Source organism: Hyperoodon ampullatus, assembly GCF_949752795.1.
Source record: "Hyperoodon ampullatus genome assembly, chromosome: 15".
NCBI lineage: Eukaryota > Metazoa > Chordata > Mammalia > Artiodactyla > Ziphiidae > Hyperoodon > Hyperoodon ampullatus.
The window spans coordinates 39803455-39826173 of NC_136928.1; positions in this window are offsets into that span (position 1 = coordinate 39803455).

A 22719-nucleotide genomic window follows, 5' to 3' on the forward strand; every position below is an offset into this window, starting at 1 on the left:
GTTATGAAAGCAAACAATTCTTAAAAACTGCTTTTCATCAATCCTTTCCAACTTAGAACTGACTTTCATGCAAAACTAGATTTCCTTAAATTTATTGTTTTTCATCTTTTCCTTCCTTTTTTCCCCTTCAGATTACATGATTAATTAGTTTTTAGCTTTTTTTCTGGTCTTGCACCTCTTTGAGAATCTGAGGAAAATGCTATCTTCTCCAGCACCCCGAAAATGCACAGATATCCATGCAAAATAAGAGGTACAATTCCAGAGGGCTTGTGTACCCTCTAAAATCCATTGATGTAAGGCTTAATAGGACTTAAACAGTGCTTACATCTGTAAAGCTATTAACCTACACGATTGTAAACAATCTTACAATGCTTGGACTACGTTTTTCTGTGGATTAAGATAATCAACCAGGTATTCCTATGATGGCATCTTGCTTTTTGGGTTCAAAATCTCAGTGCACACTAAGGCATCATTCAACGAAGCCATACTGAATGGGAACACCCTACGTGGACATACATTTAAGTACATAAGCAAAGTGCATATTTGGGTGAGGAGTTCTTTCCTATTCCTTTGTTTCCCCACGAAAAGTTTGGGTCCAGTTTGGGATGGAGGTCCACATGCTCAAGGATATTCAATTATGTTTCAAGGTCCTTCATTTTAATATATTCTAATTTAATATTATACTACAGTTCTGGGTCTAGCTCTAAAAATGTCTGGTACCTCACATTTGGCTGTCTCTGCCTTAGTTAAATGTTTATGTTTTAGACACCCCCCTTCTCCTCTCCTTAGATGCACATGGTCCCAATTGCTCTCCTGTAGCTCATCAACATATCACCTTTCCAGGAGGAATTATAAATTAGAGGGACAAAATGTGGGGAAAAAAGGAAGACTAATGAAAATTCGGCCACTACTGTGAATTCACTCGAGCTTGGATTCTCAGGCAGAAGCCGTGTGAAAAACGACATTCATCGTTATCTCTGGTGCTGGACCCACACAATACCTGTGCGCAAGGGGGTGAATTAATTATTTTGCAGGGATCCAACTATTTTTCTAGCAGTGGATGCCTCCAATTACTCTGTCTCCAAAGCGCCTGCCCAGCCTGGCTGCCTTAACTCTTCATTTTCTTTCTTCTGGGGGTTCGAGCCAACACTTCAACCTGGTGGTTTTTTCACTAAAGAACACAGGAAATGACAGAGGTCTGGAAGAATATATTTCCTCCGAAGCTGGTGACCAATTAGTTGCTTGCCACCGACTGTCATTTCACTGCTATGAGTGCTGTGTTCTTGTAGCCTGGTGATAGACACGCTGTTTATTTTCCACTTTACAGTCTTTGCCAATACTCGGAGTCCCACACAGCTGCCTTTAATGCTGCTCTTCTAGAAAGCTGGTGACAGGGGGAAAGGTAAAAGGTATGTGTGAGTGGCTAAATGGCAACCCTGAACAGACTTATCTAGGGTGCAAAGTAAAAAGAAGAGTTATTTTGCTACCTCACCTTTTATTCTAATGCTTCCAAATGAAATTGTGGAAAACACCCAGTCCATGAGGTTAATGTTGAAAGACATAAGTGCTGTGGCTAAAGACTTTGTGAGGTTTGTTAAGCTGTTGACGACACGAGAATCAGACACATTCACCACTGGTTCTGTAATTGCCTTTCGTCCCCAAGCAGCTTCCCCTCCACATTCCCCACACCCAACTTTTATGATTCATCATATTTATTTCTTGTTTCCTCAAGCAACGTCTTTTATTAGTTGCGCACCCACTGCAGAAATTTAATTTCTGCACGAGGACAACAAAGCAGTTGATTATTATTATGGAGAATCTGGTACAACATCCGGTGAAGGAAAATCTATAAGGCATTAAAATGACAGATTAGGCAAGAGCTGTATTCATTTACAAGTGTTAGAACATCATGCTAATGCCTCACAAGCACAACATAAAATGAAAATCAACTCTTTCATGCTGCTTTACGGAGGGACGCCGCGAAGCTCGCAGGAACAGAAGCCAGAGTCCCTGTTAAAGAGGCACTGTCCTTTTGTGGTGCGCTCACCGTTCATCCTTGACAAAACACAAATAAAAACACTCCTCTCATGCACAGCCGGAAGCGCTCCACGCTTATCCTTTGGTCAGCCCAAACGGAACACTGCCAATCCCGGTGAGATTTAAAGCATTCATATGCACCTCATTTTTTAATGGACAATAACACTTCACCTATTAGGCAACCTCCACTTTTTTATATCCCGCCTGGATACTAAAGAGAAAGCAAAGAAGAGGGCCCCTGCAATCAGCAATTCAGGGTCATTATTCTACACAACAAAGCCCTAAAACTGAATATAAACTTTAATCACTCAGAGCCTATCAACTCCTATTTTAGACATAATATTTATATTGCATGTCATAGCTCAAGGTAGATAAGAAGGAAATTACAAGGATGCTGGAGAACATGAGGCCGAAACTTCTAAAAACTAGAGTAGTTATCCTGACAAGAGAACAGACACAAAAAAATTATAGACAGAATGTATCAAATAATCTCCAGGCCACCACACCTGAGGGTATCTTTGTAAGAGAACAGAACAAATAAATTCTGTTGATAATATTGACCCGAGCTATCTGAAAACAACTACCAGAGTTTCAGCTTTCTCTTTACGTCCTGAAAGGGAAGTATGCAACACATTTCATAGGAAATTCCATCAAGACATTTAAAATACTAAAAACGTAAGTGTTTGGAAGCCAAAACTTCATATATGTGGAAGAATTTATTTCTGATAATACTGAATTTTAAAAAGTGTGGCTCATGTATTTTATACATATAAATGTGTATACTTGAGAATGAATACATAATGCACAATGTTATTTATAAAAATATATAGACATATAAGGTACTTTACTATATGTTACTAATTATATGTGAAATAATCCCTATGCCAGAAAAACAAATAACATAATTTTTATTAGTGAACTTTTAGAGATTTGTTTCAGGTTGATTGAGTAGTTAATTCTTAGAAGGTACTATCAGATATCAGAGCTTCCTTTCCTTGAACCAGAAATGGAAAACATAGAAAAGTCTGATTTCTTGGTTCTATCCTGGGTGACGTTTAGATGAGGAACATTAAAGTGACTCTGTTGAATAGCTCCTCTTAATACAGTAGACAGCAGTAGGTAACACAGTAGAGGGTTCTCAATTTCTCATCAATAAAACCTCCCACACCATTTGCCTGCTACACCCATTCCCCTGGTTGCACCCATGAGATACGCTGAAGGCTCACGTGTCATCACAACTCCTAGGACACGTGTGATATTGCTACCCCTTCTCCTCTGTTCAAGAAAGTATATTGGAATATAAGTGAAAAGTATATTTCCAGAATGGAAATCCGACTTGCTCTCATGTATACAAATTTAGAAAGATAAGATACTGTTATTTTCGTTATTAATAACAAGTTCCTCATGACACAACTTGGGCATCAAGGTGAGGGAAGAGCTGACCAGAAGGAAGGAGAATGCAGCTGGCGGCAGGAGACCTGTCTTCCAGTCCTAGCCGTGGTATCTTGGGCAGCCCAGTTTCACCTCTAGGGACTGTAGGAGTCTGTAAAGAAGGGACTGTGAGAGAGTTCCAGCCTTAGACACCTCACAAGGTGCTGTAAGAACTAATTAAGGTCATATGATGTAAGAAAGGTACCATATAAAGGAAGGTGGTATTTCTATCCAATAATGGACCCCGATTTCCCATAGTCCTTGAGTCAAACACCTTCTCTTAGGGCCTGGGACTCCCAGAACTCCAACAAACCCCCCTCACTTTGCAGAAAAAAATGAAATTGGGAATGTCTTGCACCTGTACATAAAGCATCCTTGGAATGAATGATGTGATATATCCGACATGAGGAGGCAAAGAATGAACTGCCAAGAATCATTAACTCATAGATTTTAGAGCCAGAATACAAGTCTGACAAACACAGGGTATGGGAAATGCCTGGAAATGGGAGGAAACATCAATATGGGAGGTACATACAGATCTCAGGCATATGGTCGCACCTAAAGATTTAATAAAGAAACCGCCATCCCCTGAGGTGGGGTAGGAAGGAAAAAAAAAAAAGAAAGAATGTGAAAATACACATGAATTTGAGCTCTGGCCCTCTCCCCACTGACTGGCTGCTAATTTCTTGAACTTCACCCAGGCTGTGTGTCCAACAGACCACATGGTGATTGCTAAATTGCTCAATGACCACAAGCTACAACCATGGGGAAAATATTCATGAAAATTAACATCCCATTTAATACTTACCACATTTCCAGCCAACGCTTTGTGTACCAGAAAGTCCTCAAACTGGCTCCAAAACTTTTCAATTCCTGACAAATGCACTGGCCCCTCTCCAAGGAGCTGGGCAGCAATCTGTGCTTTGTGCTGGTGCGTGGTGGCGGCAGTATTGCTGGTGGGAGAATCAGTGGGTGGAGGTGTTCTTCTCAAAGAAGAGACAATCTGAAGACCAGTGGTCCTGGGGACTCACCAAGGCACCAAGAACTCTAATTCTCAGCCTGGCAGAGGGCAGGTCTTAAATGCTTTCATTATTTTTTTTCCAAATGAATGGCATAAAGCAAAAGCTGGAATTTTGAAATAGTCACAAATACTTAATTAATTTTGTTCTCATTAGAGAACAAAATGCACATTTGTTTTTAGCATATGAGGGCTTCCTTGGGAATAAAGTTTCTAAAATATGAGCCCTTTAGGACTTTCTTAAAAGCAAAAACGACCACATTAATAAAATTAGTCTTGTCTTTTTTTTATGAGCTTGTTCGTCTGCTCTTATTTGTTGGCCTTTTCCTACATTCCTCACACCACATATAGTACTTCAATCATAACTTTATGCCAATAACTTCAAAAATCTGAGTTTATCCTCTGAAATTTACCTTGCTGTGACCCACGCTTGCAGGTGTAGCCACTGAATACCCACCTCCTCCTATCATTCAGGTGGACTTATTTCCCTTAGCTACTAAGAAAACATAGTTATCTGCATTTCTCGAATATTTTCAAAATTGCTTTACACACATGTTCTCATGAAAAAGTTGGTTTACAGGGAAGGCTGAACACATTGAAGACTGATTTGACTCCAGGCCTGATTTTCTTTAGGCTTCTTTATGTTCTCTGAAATACTAGATTTGCATAAATGATTATTTTCAATGGCACAACCACAAAGTAAAGTGTGAGCTGGTATCTCAAATCTCTTTACATCCTCTCTTGGGCTTAGTCAGGGGCTTTGCACATATGGTGTATTCACCCCACAGATTTAATGATGGTGATGATGCAGTAACAACCTGTGTTGAGAATCCAACCAATGCAGGCATTATAATGTCCATATTTGGAAGCGGCATAGAGTAACCAGTGTCCAAGGTGGAATATTCTAGCCACCCACCCTCTTTTCCCCTCCAGAAAGAAAATCTGTAAAATGACCTAACTATAAGAAGATTCAACCAGAAGCAGAAGAACTTTGTTTCACTGCTGCTTTTGGAATTAGCAATTTGACCAAGACTGGCTAGGTCATATCCTCACAGGCACTCACCTGATAAACTAGATAATTTCCAATGTCTTTTCCATCACTAAATACCAAGCTTAAGATAGTCTTTTCATCATCTAAAATAAGAAATATCTTCAGCACGCCCAGGTCACTTCATCCCATTTGGGCCACTGATCAAGAATACACTATGGCTTTGTTCGCCTGATACAAATGTTGAAAACATCTAGATGGTGAATATTAAAACATTTGTATGACTGACTGAGTTTTCTACTTATTTTTTTTCTTTTTTGGATAGTTAGTGTTTAGATCAGCTCTTAGAATTTTGCCAAGAGTTTCTTAGTCTCTTTCAGATCCTCGTGCCCTCTTTTTTAGACATGTTTAAGGAAAAAGGACTCTGTGGCTTCTGTGCAATTCCACCGTGACTGCAAACCTTGGAGCAGGAGGCCCTTGGGGAACCTATAAGCAGCTTGCTCCCCTCAAAGTGTGGTTCTCCAACATCATCCACTGATGACTCATCAGGCTTCATGCCAGCAGAGCACCATTTTTAAAGGAGGCACAGAAGAGAACCATGTTGTTCAGGTAAGGACACCTCAAGCATTCTGAGTATGTAAGTTAAGCAACAAAGAGAGTTCTGAGTCACAGTCCAAACATCATCCTTTAGAAACCCCATAAAATTGACTCTAAACTCTCACCACCAGTTGTTGTAGACATTATTCGAATGCTTGACTTGGTATGTTTTAGAGAAATTGAGTCATTTCATGATCTCCAAGATAGGACATACTATAAGAAATTTCCAGGAGACACAAAGGGGAGATAAATAAGCAATGGATTGTTACAAGATGTTCTGATAAGACTAGATTTTTAAGTGAATATAAGAAGCTGTCCTAGGAATGTAAGTAATTAAATCAAAGATAAGTTTGGCTCTGGTCAAAGAAAACGCTTGGATTGGTGGCAAGCAATTTCCCTTTTTTTTAGCAGACTTTAGAATCTGTCCATTATTAACCTAAAGCCATGGGGCCTATTATAGGCAAAGCCAGTCCTTTATCACCTGTGTAGAGAGGTAACACAATAGGATGGTTACGAACTCGTACACTGGGGACAAAAAGACTCAAGTTCTAATCCTTCCTCCTGCTTCTGTGACTTTGTGCAAGTCATGAAATTCTAAAGGTCTCAGTTTTCTCCACCTTTAAAATGGGCTAACAGTCTCCACTGCACAATATTTGATAAAGCTTAAATGACATAAGCTTTGTTAGACATGGTACCTTGCACGTAGAAAATGCTTAATATGTGGTAGCCATTTAAATTACTGTTACTATACACAGGATTCGTATTATAGCTGTCTTTCAGATGAGTTAAGGCACTGTGGATGGCCTACTTACAAGTGAATTACAACCAAACCAAGCCAGGTTCTGGACGGAAAGAAATAACTTCGGCACATGTCCATGTGGCATTGGTATTGCATGGTAGCTGAGGATGAAGAAAAGCAAAACAGAGGCCCAGCACTTAGATTCAAAGACTAGCTCTCAGTCCCTAGGGGGAATAAAGATTTCAAGGACCCCCAAACTTGTTTTTTTAAGTCAGGAAAATACCAACCAAGCGTGTGGGGGGAGCAGAGACAGGAGAGGACATGCCACTAGCTTAACTCCAAAATATGGTCAAACCCAGATCAGACCAGTGGGCAAAAAATGTTAGTATGAGGGGCAAAATACCCTTTACAAAAAAAGGATGATGGAACACCTTCCTCTTTCTAGGAAAGCTCCTGAAATCATCTCGGTGGGAGAGGGCTCTTTAAGATAGCCCGTTAGTGGGTCTTTTTGGTTATGCAAGAGTAGAAATAGGGCCTCCCTGGTGGCGCAGTGGTTGAGAGTCCACCTGCCGATGCAGGGGATACGGGTTCGTGCCCCGGTCCGGGAGGATCCCATATGCCGCGGAGCGGCTGGGCCCGTGAGCCATGGCCGCTGAGCCTGCGCGTCCGGAGCCTGTGCTCCGCAACAGGAGAGGCCACAACAGGGAGAGGCCCGTGTACCGCAAAAAAAAAAAAAAAGAGTAGAAATGATCAAAGTGTCTCCTGGTAAAACATGTATTCAACTGCTCAGCAGGATATCTTTACAGGAATTTTCAGTTTTCCTTGGTGGGCTGGGAGGATGAAGGTGGGGGAAGGCTGGAACTCTGAGGGGAGAACAGAGGCAGCAAAGGATTACAGTAGGAAGAGTAAGTTTAATGGCCCAAGGCTGAGTCCTAAGGGTGACCATGGCCAGGTGGACACCCTGCAGTGACAATGTGCAAGACCTATAGGAGCAGAGATGTCACATAGTCAATTTAAAGTTGTTTTCTGTTCTATTCTGGCATCCCTCTCGACTATTGGAAACTGTCAATAAACGCATATTATGTGTAATAACTCATTTTTTGTGGCACTTGAGGGAATGAAGACAATGCTCATGAGTGCAGCTGAGCTTTGTGGAGAGAATTCAGAGAAAGTAAGAATTCTGAGTTAGAGGTGCTGGGAGGACATAGCATTTCTCATTCCCTCTCCAAGTCCCTGGAAACCTTGGGAACATTTAAATAATGGGGGTTGAAGCCACTTCATTTTTATCTTAAAAGAGTGACACAGGAACGCAGCAAGTTATTTGTGGATCTCCAAATTGTCTGTCAGGACGAGAGTAGGAGGAGGTGTCTCAGGAAAAAAAATCTCACCCCCATGGTACACTTTACTGTATAAGATGTCCTGATGTCAAGGTACGTGGGAACCAAGGATAAGAGGTCTCAGAAAGGTTCAAGTCCTTAGGAAAGAAGGCCAAAAAAAAAAAAAAAGGTGGGCGGGAAATGATGTCAAGAATTTCCTAAACTAGCCTGGGCAAGACACATCATGGACCCCCAATTTTAATATGGATGAGAGTCTCCTGCTGACAAACGCAGAACAGTTGGGACGCACCTAGCATATCTTGAGAACTCTGCCATGTCAGAAGCTGAGGAAGAGTGGAGAGGGCACAGGCTTTTAGAGGTGGGGACCTGGATTTGAATCTTGTCTCTGTCACTTGCTTGCTATGTAAACTTGGACACACAGTGAACCCTCCGTACCTCAGTTTGCCTATATCTAAAATGGGAAGAATATTCCCCATAATACATGGTCCAGTGAGACATGGCCCAAAGCTTGTGCTTAATAAATTGTAGCTGGGATAATTTCTCCACAAATGCCATTCTAGACTTCCCAACACAGAGAGCCTTGTACTAGCTACTCTAGCAGTCAGCTCGAGTGAGCTAGTGATCAAAACCTATCCACCAACCCCAGGGTCTTAGAGGAACTGAAACTGACCCTATTCCCCTTGTGCAAAATCTTCTCTTTGCTTTCCTTTGCTTTGGCTTTCCTCGTTTTTGCTTTGTTTTTAAACAGTTCTTTCTAATTCCAGAAAAGGTAACAAACAGCACTGTTTGCTACATACATTTTTAAATACACAAAAATATTTATCATATGAGAGAGCTATAACTTTTATCTGGAAAAATAAGCTAAATGCAAAGGAAAAAAAACAGTGCAGGGCACACAACATTTAAAAGAAAACTGTAGAAATGGCAGTGAAGGAGAGCTTTTCTTTTTTAATGTCATGTGATTTAGTAATTCGTTGAGAAAATTAATGATCCGAACTAGTAGAAATGTTAGCACTTTTTTTGACACTTTCCCATGTAAGCTCAGAGAATGTGTGCTGTCAAAGCTGGGTATCACAACCGGAACATGCTGCGAGGAAGCCGGCTCCGAATGTGCCTGCCAGAAGAAAGCATGTCCCCTCAGCGTCCCACACGCCTCTGAAGGCCACTCCATGGACACAGATCAGGGGCCCCAAGATGGCCTTCGAAGAGGGCGAGCATCAGTGAGGGGAAGAGTTGGCCACTTGCAATACAGTTGCAGACGCTGGCATTCCTCAGCTTGGGCCAAGAGGAGGGTGAACAAATCGCCTGGTCTCATTTCATTGGCTTACAGGCCCCCAAATCACTCTTTCCAGGGTGGTGGCAGTGGCTTACTGGAACTGTGGTGCCGGGCCAGAGCTCATGAGGAAAAAGGGTGACCGTGGCACAATGTCCTGTGGGCCCCAGAGCCAACCCAGGACACAGAGGGATTTGACAAATGCTGGCTCTCAAGGGCTCTGAGGATACGCTGAGACCCCCAAGAAGAGAAGCAAGGCTTGGATCTGCCATGTAAACTCTGCAGTGTAACATATGTAACAGGACAAGATTGTTGTTGTTTCAGTAATCATTACAGCAACGATTATATTCCCTCTGACTAATGGTGCCTGATTTTTGTCTGATACTGTTTAGAGAGTTTTTACCTTAAAGTATAAGCTCAACTTTTGCACTGTAACATGGCTCAGATGATGTTGTCAAACACTATTACTGCACTGAAGTGCTCATTATCTCCCCGTGACATACCAAGTATTAGGTTGGACCAAATGAAGTTACCATTTTTATAGATCTCTTATGGTCAAATACTAGCAATTTCATAGGCTCATTTAATATTTGTTTAGTGATGTTTCTCTCCCACCTTAAAACGTAAGCTGTGTGAGAGCAAGGGCTTTGCTATGTTCACTGCTGTGTCCCTGGGGCTTAGAACAGCGTGGACACATAGTAAGCATTCAAAAATATTTACAGAATGAACGAATAAGTGAATTCCACTGACACTTAATGGAAATCTTCTATGTGCCAGGCACTGTGCTGACAGGGGTAAAATTATGAAAAAAAAATCTTAAAGAGCTTTGAATTCTCCTGGAAGAAAGAGACTTAAATCAGCAGTTAGGAAATAGCAAGTAAATGTGTGACAGGGGGAAACGAAGGCTGCAAGCAGAGCCTGTAGGTGGGTAGCCAGGCTGGGTGTGGTTGGGGGTGTGGCCTGTAGGTGGGTAGCCAGGCTGGGTGTGGTTGGGGGTGTGGCCTGTAGGTGGGTAGCCAGGCTGGGTGTGGTTGGGGGTGTGGCCTGTAGGTGGGTAACCAGGCTGGGTGTGGTTGGAGGTGTGGCCTGTAGGTGGGTAGCCGGGCTGGGTGTGGTTGGGGGCATGGAAGGAGGAGACAAAAGAGGGCTGAGGTTTGGGTTCCCAGTCAGAACTGACACCTCCATTGACATCTGGAGAGTAAATGAGAACCAGGCAGGTGAAAAGTGAATTAGTAAAAGTTGTAAAAACATAGCCAGATTTCTGATGTCAGACATGTTCACATACAGCTTCACCAATCCCAGAAAAACAGGCATTTGTCATCTACCATAAAGTTGACTGAATATACCAAAGCAAGCCTTTGAGTTGTTGCTATGTGGGTAGATTATTTGGACCTCCAATCTCCACAAAAACAGAATAAATCAAAGCCGTGGGAAACAAGCAAGAGTAACTGGATAAAAAGCAAAAGAATTCTTGTTAATGCCAACAAGGGCTGGGGAGCCATCATAGGAAGAAGCGTGCTTTTTCTTTCGACTTCTCGTTTACCTTGCATCTGCATGGAATAAGAACTAGTGTTTGACCTGTTGTGGATCTATTTGCTATCTTTACATTTAATATCTCTTCCCTGCCTGTGTCTCTCATTCCAAACACTTTAGGAATACAGAGATTTTCTGAGATCCATGAGAAAAATCATCACGGTTACTAACAGCATTTGTTCTATCAAATGCATTCAATAGGTAGAATCCCATCTCTGCGGGGGACCACAGAGATGACCTTGTGGAGAGATGTAAGATAGGATTTCAGGCTCCATCACTGGGAAAAGAACACAACCTTGCAGGTCTTGAGGTTACACAAAGAGGACACTCTGAGTGTGAAACAAGAGAAAGTCACGGGAGAATGAAGCACTTGGCCATGAACCCCTAAATGCAAACTATTTCTCCCCAGACGTCAATTTCTGCTCCTCTCCCCATCCCTCCCCTCTTCTGGGTAGTCAGGGGGAAGGACCACATCATCTCTGGTTGCAAACCCCCAAATCACTTCCTCATCGTGGCTATCCCAGCCTGGCAAGGAAAGGAGCTACTGTCCTCACACTCCGCATTGCTTCCAAGCCGGTCCTTCCCCGGAATGGAATCCAACAGTATAAAAAGCAGCTTCTTCACAGAGCAGCTTCAGCCCCGACTGAGCCTTTGGGAATGTAATGCTACAAATTGTGGTGCTTCTATTGTATGAGCAATTCAATGGGCATTTCATTTCCAGTCGAAATCCAAACTAGTTAAAGTCAGCCTGTACAAGCTGCCTTGCCGAGAAACAGCAGCTTGCATTAAAATTACAATTCTGTTGTTTTGCCACGTCAGAAGCAAAGGTTAAAATCATATCTCGGCCGGACATTGTTTCTATAATATTGGCCCTCTGCAAAGCTGTGGTGCAGGTGAGCCCAGAAATGATGTGAAATATTTCTAATACAAATTTTATTTTTATGTGAAACTATTCAAATGCTGCTGTACAACATGAACTACCTGAACCAAATCAAATCCTCAGGTCAATTCCTTCTTCCGAGTGCTCCTTAGATAACAAAGTCTTGTTCTGCGAATCTGTTCAATATATTAAAGTTGATTCACTCGGACAGTGTGTAAGATATAATACATTAATCTGGGCCATTTCAATTTCTGAGTCTGGGACTATAAAACTGGTGTGCTGCATATCTAATTTTTTTTGAATACCTGATTTATGCATTCCTCCGATGTCGAGTGTCGATGGTGTGGTGGATGCGGCTGCTACATTAACAACGGGCTGCATCAGCACTCAAATCTTATCTTGTTAAATCAGACAAATGTAGCTCAATGAAAAGGAAGGAATAAATGCCTGGGATGGTTGAAAGGAGTGAATTTTAATCCTGTTTGTTAGGGGACTTTCATGGTTTGTACTGGATGACTGAGGTTGGGGGTCCCCCTGAGACTCTGGGTACCATGAGTTATATTTATATGTGATTCATATAATGGACATGGAGCACACATATGAAAATATATACCTTATGCAAATTGGCACACACCCTTACAGCAGATCCTGTGCTGCAAGATGCAGTGCCTATATTTTACAGATGCTGTAACATCTCTATTAGATAGACAATTGGTAAAAATGGGTCCCTTTTTTAATATTTCCATTACAAGTATGAAAACCTCTCCTTTGTGCATAATTCTCTATATTTTTCATCAAAAAGAAGTTACCATGAAGGCTAAATATGAGGATGATGGAATAGCTTATCACAATCCTTATAAATATAATGTTTTCAGGAACTTTTGTGGTGCACTGAATACTGCTACCATTCTATAGACAGACAATATTAATTTTCATTGAAGGGAAATGTCCCTGTGTTTGCACAATCAACAGCACCTTTAGAAATTACCTCTGTGCTATACAAGAAAAGTTTCATCCACATGTTTGGCACAAATGGCCAAGGCATTGGTAATAAATGAAATACACTTTCAGAATTTAGAAATAAATTCTTAGGGAGGATCCTGCACTACTAACCTCTAATTTATATCTCTTTCTCTTAAAATATCCACGTAGTTTAGCTTCAGAGAACGGAAGTCAAGTGAAGTCCTTTATTGACCCAAGAAAATATGTTTGGAAAGATGGGAGAAGCATGGTACAGTTGTAAAAATGCATTGCCCATTAATATGCAAGCATCACCAAATAGAACAATTACAGAAGAGTCTAAGTTGGAGCTGGAATTATTTAATTGGCTCAGAGCTGAACCTGCCTGCTCAGTGACACTTTGGGAATGTATTATTTAAACATAAATCAGTTGTGCTTTCACTGGCTTCTCCCCTTCCTTAGCGTTTAATTATAGAAGGTGTATGCGTGGAAGGTTGGTGGGGGGAGGAAATCCTGTAAACAATAGATGTACTCGCACCCCTCTCTTCCCTGTGTGTGTCAGGAGTCCAAGGTCTTGGTGCCCTATCTGCAACACTGCTATCAGTCACAGGCGTCAGAGCTGTGATGTGCAAACGTTAAGTACTGCAGTTGATTAGGACATATAACCAAGTGCACTGGGGCAAAGCTTCCACGCAGGTTTTGGAAACAGAGAACGTTATGGCTAGGAGGGGTCAGAGAGAGCTTCCTGCCAAATCTAGTCATTTTGCAGATGAAGACATCTAGGCCAAGAATGAAAAAAGCCTTGGCCAAGTTCAAAGCCAGGACTAGACTCCAGTCATCTGATATTCGGGTCCACTGCCTCTTGACTGCACCACTCAGCCAAAGCTCTCCACACCTCCTGCAGCTCCCATCCCCCCAACAGTAGCCTCAAGCCAGAGCCTTTCCCTCTTACACAAATCAATGTTCCCTAGACTTCTCATTAGCACAAAAATTTGGACTAGATGTGTCTGAAAATGTCATGAAATCTCAGCCTTATCTTAATAGTAGTAAATTGTGAGTCATGTTTGGGCAAGATTCGGTGAATAAAAACTTGAAATTACTGAGCTCTTAATTGAATGAACTATCTTCATTATGCTCATGAAAGGACTCAAAACCCAGATTTCATTTGATAGGATGTAAATAATTTCTTTAAAAGGATCAATACGAAGTTGGTGGCAAGCAGTGTCAGCAGAATGGGGTCCAGGAGCGTGGGCGATGGTGACACCTGGTTCAGAGAGAGCACAGCCGAATGACAGAAATCACGGGGCAGCGGCAACATATGCTCCAGCTCCGTGCTGAGTGACAAACGGCCCCTTGTGTGCAGCAAACATGTGATGAAGTGTGTGGAACACGTGAGAAAGTGACTTTCAGGCTGGAGTAATAGTCTCCATGCTAGGCGTTCAGGTTGTTTCTCTCAAGGGCCCTGCCTGGATCCCCACATGGCTGAAAATCGAAAGAAGATGCTACCTTTGCAGGCTGTCATGCCAGCCAGCAAGCAAAGTCTTGGACCTGCAACCGTTGTGCTCAGTGGACAGCGGATGGGGTGAGACTTTGGCTGCAAGCATAGTCTGGAGCTATGAGGAACCTCAGCCATTTCCAAAACATCCTCCTATCTGAGAGAAGTTCTGGGTCACAGAAATTGAAGCACTTGAAGGCTATGTAGTCAGGGTAGAGGCGGAGTGCACACATCCCTGGGTCCTTTTGACTACGAGAAGGAAGGAGTGACCTGAAGCTTGAGTTAAGACTTCATTAGTACACGTGGGATGCTGCAGGTGTATTAAGAGCAAATAACTTGAGATCCGGGCCTTACTAGATGCTTGAATTTATGTCAAAGTAGCTCTGTTACATATGTGTCCCCCAGGGTCAGACTGCATTAGCTGGTTTCCTCATTCCTCATTCCATACGTGATGAACTGAAGAGTCAATGGAGTGTACTTCAAAAATGTCTCTGTAAAACATGTTTTTAGCGTCCATAGAACTTAGGTTCAGTTTAAGCGTGGATGATGCGTGCAGATGGCACGCGTGCGTTACGTGCATGCGTGTGACAAGGAGGGGGGAATAAAACATGAAATGTCTCTAAGGTCACAGAACACTGACCTCATTGGCGGGGCTAATTTGATTGTGCGGGGAACAATAGCACTGCACTCCTCTGCCAGCGAAGTGCATGCTAATTATGAGATTTGCCCTTGATAAGACCTTGGTGGGTCATTCAGCAGTTGTGATCTGTCACTGACTTCTAATCATGTATTATCGTCTGGGTGAGTCAGAATGGGACCCTAAGCTTTCTGTCTTTACAGCAATGTGGCACTCTAATTACCTTATGCCAAGTGGATATGCAGCGACTGAATTAAGTGATCAGTGCGACTGCCTTCAAAATCTTCCCTTTCTCCTTTGTGTTGCTTCATGGCAATTTACATTTTAAGATGCTATGAAGCTTTTGGTGTGACTGAAAATGCCACTCTAAAAAAATAATTATTTTATTTTTAATTTGAGGAAGACAATATTAAATTCAAGCCGTACTAGTGTCTTACCTTATTTCTGTGGCATAAAACCAGATGCTACAATAAACATCCTGTGAGCAAACTTGTTGAAAGGCATCCTATGGGGAGTCTGGCTTTTGCTTTCAAAAAATAAACATAACGGAGGGGATGGGGATGGTTTGGAGTGTGGAGAGACCCCAAGAGTGACAGGACTTTCTAAGACCCTTAAGTTTTCACTGTATTAATCACTTGCAGTTAATAAGCAGACCTTAACATGAACCATTATTTTCTGCTTTTAAATAGTGCTTGGGGTCCACCGAAGGGAGATATATATGCTACAGATAAAAAATTAAAACTAAGGGAATAAAATCTCACCACGAAATATACTCATTAACTAGGGTAATGATAAACTGACCTTATAAGCATTTCAAGGCCAAAAGCAAATACCTGACCTATTGATTAACTTGCTCCATGACAGTTTGAGGGATCAGTGTGACCCTAACTACGGTGATGCAGCTTGCATTAATTTTTTGATCCTTTAAAATTTTGGTGGAGCTATGATATTATTCTCTATTGTTGCATAGCAACTCTCAAAAACTACAGAGCAATCTGTTATGCTAAACCAGTTGTACCAACATCTGCATTTGCCTAGAGAATGATCTAATGCTTTTTGCAAAGAAAATGCACTGCGACGTTTATAAAATTTGATACGATACACTGATGTGGATGATCCTTGAAAATACGAACTCTGAAGTAGTCCTTGAAAGTTGTCATAAAACAGACCGAAAAAAAAAAAAAACCCACCCAACCATCGTCACAACATCACAGAGCAAAAGTTACGGTGCTACTAACAGGAAATAGAAAAGGATTTTCAAAGCGTTTCTGCCTTGTGTGTCAACATTGTGGCAGAATTCTTTTATAGTAACTGAAAAATCAAAACCAAAGAGGACAATTGAGAGAAAAATTGCAAGCCTTATTTTCCTTGAATCATATGATGTGGAAGGAACATTATTTGTTGAATCCTTGGTTTGTTTGGGTGGGAGAGGGGAGAAAAGAGGGGGCTAGATGGTGAAAGGAATGGGGTGGAGGGAGAAGGAGGGGGATGGAGAGAGCCCAGAGAGAGGGAGGGAGGGAAGAAAGAGAAGAGACGAGAAAGAGAGAAACCTAGACTCAGAATATTCTGCATTCCCTGGGTGGCAAAACAGAAGAGCCCAAGGAGGGGAAAAAAAAAAAAAACTGTGGAAAGTTGACACAGTCAAGAATAATGGCTAAATCTATCAAGTTTGATCAGGTCTACTATAATGAAGTGAGGCTTCGTATTCCAAGCAGGGACAATGAAGACAGGAGTCAGGCTCTAGAAATGCACTGCTCACTTTGTGCTTGGAATATGCAGCAGCCAGCAGGGAGCCACCAGATAATTACACAGTATTTGTGCGGTTCCAGGAAGCTTCCTGCGCAGGTTGAATGCCCATGCTGTATTAAAAGGCAGCACAGTGAAATGTTTTTAATGAATATTTTTGTCAGAGAAAGAAAAGGCATTTGAATGATTGTGTGTATGTGAGAGAGAGAGTGTGTGCGTGTTTACGCTTGTGCATGGGAAAACCAGAGGTGGAATACCACTGTCAAAATACAGGTACCGTTATTTATTTTTATTCCATTATTTACCGTTTCAAGAGTGTGACGTTCTTTCAATAAAACGAATCACAACATTCGGTTAATGTTATTTAGGGCTAATTGTACATATAATCTCTTAGCTAATATTTGCTAATAATATCTTTCAGTGAAATAGTACATCAAACAGAGGCTTAAAACAACTTTAAAAAATTCCAGTGGTAAATGAAATGTTTAGACACATTGAATCAGGAAACCTAAAGAAGAAGTAACACAGATGTTGATACTTACTAGTCAGTAGCCTTTGGCAGTGATAGCTCTAAAACATAAGAATACATTATTTCTGTGTGCTTTCATTCTCACCTAACAGATGTGGATAATCCACTGAATTTTAAACCCACACATTCTATTCACAATGTCCCTTTAAATTCATTTTTCGGGCCAAGACAAGCTACATAAACTAAGAGAATTCACTGTAAAAGGTTGTGATTTTTTTTAAGCCCAGTCCCACTAATCTTATGCCTCCTATATTTCAGATTTTTAAAAATTTATTTGATGAGAAATTATATAACTTCCTTCAATCCATATTCTACTGTTGGTACTACCTATGTAAGGGCAGCTTTTTAAAGGCTAAGTGACACTCAACGGTTAGCAATAGACATCACACAGTATCTTCCTTTCCTAAATTAAATAAATTCTGCATTTCAAACTCTGTAGCTAACAGAAGCATCTCAGATATTTTTCCCTGGAATCAAATGATTTTTCAGATAATGTAATGACTTATGTACCAAGGTATTAATTTAGGCCCCAAACTTCCACATTTTAAAAGAAGATATTGTATTTCACATGGCTAAGTACCGACTATGAACCATTATCACTTGTAACAAGTACATTCTGATGAGGTAACATGGATCTTTATTTGAAGGGCGCAATACTGCCACATTGCATGACACAGATGGTAGGGGTCAACAATCAAGTGAGAGTTGGAGGATTTGTTGGTTGAAAGATGGTCTGATGAGGCAATTTTCTCTTTTTTTTTTTCTCCCAAAGAGTAATTTCAAGTAGATTTCTCAGCCAAGAGGCTTGCCACTCCCTCTAGCAACTGACTAAAATTTAATAGCTCTGACCCTCAAAAAAAAAAAAAAAAAAAATCACTGCATTCAACAAAAGTAGATACTGCCTCCATATTATTGTAAGAGAAAGCAATATCCATTCCAAATTCTCAAGGATTCGTTTCAAGGTTCCTGTCATTGAAATGTTTCCTTTTGTAAACTGTATTATTAGTAATTGCAAATACCTAAATGGAATCATTTAAATGAAAACTGGTTTTTTTTTACCACAATGGGAAAAAACCTAACCCTTTTAATAAGTAGATTCAAAATGAGTGTACATAAAACTCTGAAAAGGAAATTTCAGGAGGCATTTATGGCCATGTACATTTAAGGGGAAAGAGAGGCCATTACCTTGGCATGTTTAAATCAGATTATCAATCTGTCCTCGAAGACTTTCAATTTTAAAATATAGACAATGGTCGGATATGATTTGAATGATAGTTGTTTACACATAATACTCTATTGTCATGCTATGTATTCAAACCATAAATAATGCAAGATGCTTTTAATCATTTTGTCTACTTCTAGCTTTTCATAAAGATACTCTACTACTTTATTAAGTAGTTTATACTCATCACAGAATGCATAAAGCATATACGTCAAAGTGGTCTGGCTATCTTTTTTGGAAGTTTCTGTAAACAAGAAACTTCAATATCATTTGATCAAAAAGACAGAAAGCTTGGGAGAGTGGGGAATGGGTTTTTCTCCCTTTGTTGGAATTGATGGAAATATATACACAAGGACAGTGCTCGATCACAGGCAGAAACAAAGGACTCAAGAGAGATCATCCTTCCATTTTGGTCCTTTCATAATTAGTAAATATTCTCAAATTTGGGCCAAAATAGAGAATAATCACACTTAAGTTTTGTTCCACACCTTCCTCCCTTCTAGCTACAATGAAAATGTCAATTTACATATATTAGAATTTTAAAAGATTATTTCTTCTACAGATCCTCCAGTTTCAGTTTCCATCTTTGTTGTCAGTTGTCCATACAAATCTTTCTGAATGGGGCACTGGGGACTAGACTCTGAGTGAAGGGACCAGCCCAAACACTTCTGCTGGCTTGGGAGAAAGTATGGAGGCTTGGAAGGAGGTAACCTTTGCTTAGGATATCTGCAAAAATGCTGCTGAAACTTAAGTGTGTCATTTTCATATGGCCTGCCCTGCTGTGGCAGCCACCTAGAACTAAACTAGAAGTTTTGCCTAGTTTTGCATCATTTCCATTGGACCTCTTCATTCTGAAGTCTCAGATTTCAAAGGTATCTTTTGTGAAATGAAGAGCAAGGTTTTCATTAATTGCCTTAGCCTGGGTATACCTGTAAAACGTTAATCTGTAAAAATAGATGAAAAGCCAATAGTCTTTTCCATGTAGCATATAAAACTACCCCTTCCTCCCTGGAAGCTCACAGGTTGTTTCACCCCCATATACACAAATGCTGGCATATTCATAAGCAGCCTCCTCATCTTTAAAGGAATGGTACCCCAATATTAAGTGGTCCTTGGAAATGCCAACAGCGCTTTCCAGCCCTTTTGCCTGCAAAGAGCTTTGTGCCATAGAAAAAGGTTCCTCTCTACTTTCTAAGCTTCATTTTATTCAATCGACTCTTTTTCACATTGTTATAGCTAGTGAACATAGCAAAGTTGGATTCAGAAGTGAACCTGAAGCATTATCATAACGCTTAGAAGAAATGGCTTCACACTGTATAATCGATCAAAGGTGTCAGATTTACAAAATGCAGATTTTCTGTCACATTTGGGCACTCTAAGCACTGTATCTTTTCACGAAGGTGCTGACTGCTATTTTAATGAGGCCCTTTGGTGGCTGTAAAAAACTGAAAGAAGAGGATTAGAGGGGTTACCCTAGATATTGTCTATTTGTCTTACAAATTTCACACTAACTACCAATTACATCGCCATAAACCTTTTGGCTACTTCAAGCTGTATGCCATATAATACATTAAAAATACGCTATGTTAACCTCTCCTATATTATACACATAACTACAGCCACTGATGCAAGTAACATACCTAATGAAGCCAATAATGAGGCTCTTTAAAAGTAGTCTTGTTATAGGAATAATATTAGAGCAGTTCAGTTAGAGGCTAAGGTCCATTATGGAATACTTCCTATATACTCTGGTCCCGGGTCTGGAAAGATGCTGACACACTAATTCAAGCTCAAGAAGGGCATTAATCTTGCAACCTTCTACTTGTCATGCTTAATGGGACATCCTGCCTAGGTGAAATGAACCTGATGTATTCAGGTAAACATAATTTAATAAGGAAAGATAAAAAGAAATAGACTTCTGGTATGACCCTAGGGAGATGAAAACATCTGCCATTTTATTCAAGAACCTAACTCACAAGAAGAATCTACACGGTGCCTGGAAAAGGGTTGTCCACAGTAGGCTCTCAAAAATATGTACTGCATTAAAGAATAAATGGAAAAATCATGGTTAAAGTTTTGAGACATCATTGCTGTGTCCCTGCCCCCACCCACCACTGAACTTCCTGCAATTCATTTTGTTGGCGAGGAATGATAATGCCAGACAGCAAAGGCAACTTTGTTCATCTTCGGGAAGAAGACACATATTAATGTGGGGTTAAGCATCTGAGTGTGAAATCAAGATCCGCAACAATACAGCATAAGATTTAAAAAGCAGGCATGAATGTCAGTAACCGTGCATCCTCTTTCATTTGCAATCACTCTTAAGTCTAATGAGCTTCCAAAAATTGTGTCAAGGTTTCAGATAAGCTTATAAAAGGCAGCTGTTGGAGAAAGTGGTAGTCCATCCTGCCAAATCAAGCATTACATCAGCCTCATGCATGCGTGCACGCACGCGCACGTGCACACATGCGCACGCGCGTGCACACACACACACACACACACACAGTGTGTAGTGGGGCTTTACCTCCCTCATTCCATGCACAGATCCTGGTCTCCTACTGCTTTGAGAGAGACAAATCTAAAATGGCCCCAGAGAACACTTACTGGCTTTAACTTTTAAAGCAGCTAGCATCAAGAATCGAGATATTTATATTCTGAGTGATGAATCATTGCTTCATGTCACTGAATAGAGTTTGTCATTAGGAAATTTGCCAAGTTCTCTTTAATTCAAGATAAAATGAACATGGCATTTTTGGTCAAGGTTTAAAAATTAGACAAGTGGGAAATATGATTCAAAAATAACATCTAAAAACACCTGAAGACACTGTCTCCTCCAATCCTTCTTCCAGCTATTTTCAGAGAGGTTAAAATACGGTTAAGTAGATTATTTGGATGATAATGTGGTTAAATCCATTGTTGTGAATTTGAGTTTATCACATTTCTATATTTAGCCAGCGAGAAACTTGTAAATCTACAGAGTTCATTTTATGGCAAAATCGATGCATTTATCCCCCCCACGCCCTGTATAATATATGTTACTTCATATATTATATGAAAATGAGTCTTTTACTTACAGTTTAGTTCTAACAGGGACAGAGAGAAATGTACATGAATACTTAATGGACGAGTTAAAATAAAAGGATCTAGGGAACCCTTAGCAATAAAAAGTCTGATCGGACAATTCAGAGATGATAGGTCTTCCTTAGCCTTCTCAGTTGTTGGAATATCTGCAGTGTGTCCTGCCTAGTCAAATAGCCTCTGCATATCACCAGCATACATTTCCTAGATGGCAGTAAGTGTCATCAATTCCACTAGACCATTATCCATGATGGTAAGAAAGCTGCCCATGCTAGAGGAACCAATCTGACCTGTGCTGATGATCAGAACAAATGTCAAAGAATAACTAACATCAAGGGAAGACAGTCACTCTCCTGGTGCATCTGAGTAGACGAGGGTACATGCAGAAAATCAGGTGTTTGGAGCACCACAGCTAACTTTTTATTCATAGTGTTATTTTCGTTCATATCTCTTAAGTGTCTCGTTTACAAAGTGTCAAGAAGAGTTACTCGTTCATTAAGCACTTTGCATACTCGATATAAAAAGCACCATGGAAACTAAAAATGCTGTACTACTTTGGTCTTCTCCCTGGTTGAACTCAAAGGACTTCCCATTCCATAGTCAATACAGGAGAAAGGAATGAACACAAGGAAGGTGACTTATGAATATTTTCTTAATGATAACCGCCTTGGATTGGTACCTATTCATCTTTGATCCTTAAGTAATAATTGGGGACTCATGAGCTGCCAGTCTTGGCAGTAACCACAAGACCCTCCAAATCTCCAAGGCACACCTAATAACTCTCACTGCCTAGGGGCTGCCTCTAGACATCAATCCACGGGTAGAACCTACTCCTGGGGGTTTTGCTTTGCTTGTCCATGATCTTGAACTCCAGGCCCTTATTCTTGCCCTTAGATGCCACATAATTCTATCTAGATAGGTACAGTGAGGTGCAAAAGGAAGAAAATCTACCTGTAGAGAGTGTATTAGGGACATTTGGAATCAATGGGTCTGATTCCCAGAAATCCAAATTAAAGTGAGATTTGGAATGAGACGAAACTGTTGCTGCTTCTAATCATTCTAATAAAGTTATCTAGCTTTTTCTGGATCATTTTTTATACGAGGAGCTGTGCTCTATTCTATATGGAATAGACTTCGCTAAGCTGGATAAAAAATGTCACCTTAGGCACCTGAATTAATAGTTTGGTTATGTACTCGGTTAAGTCTTTACTATAGATCA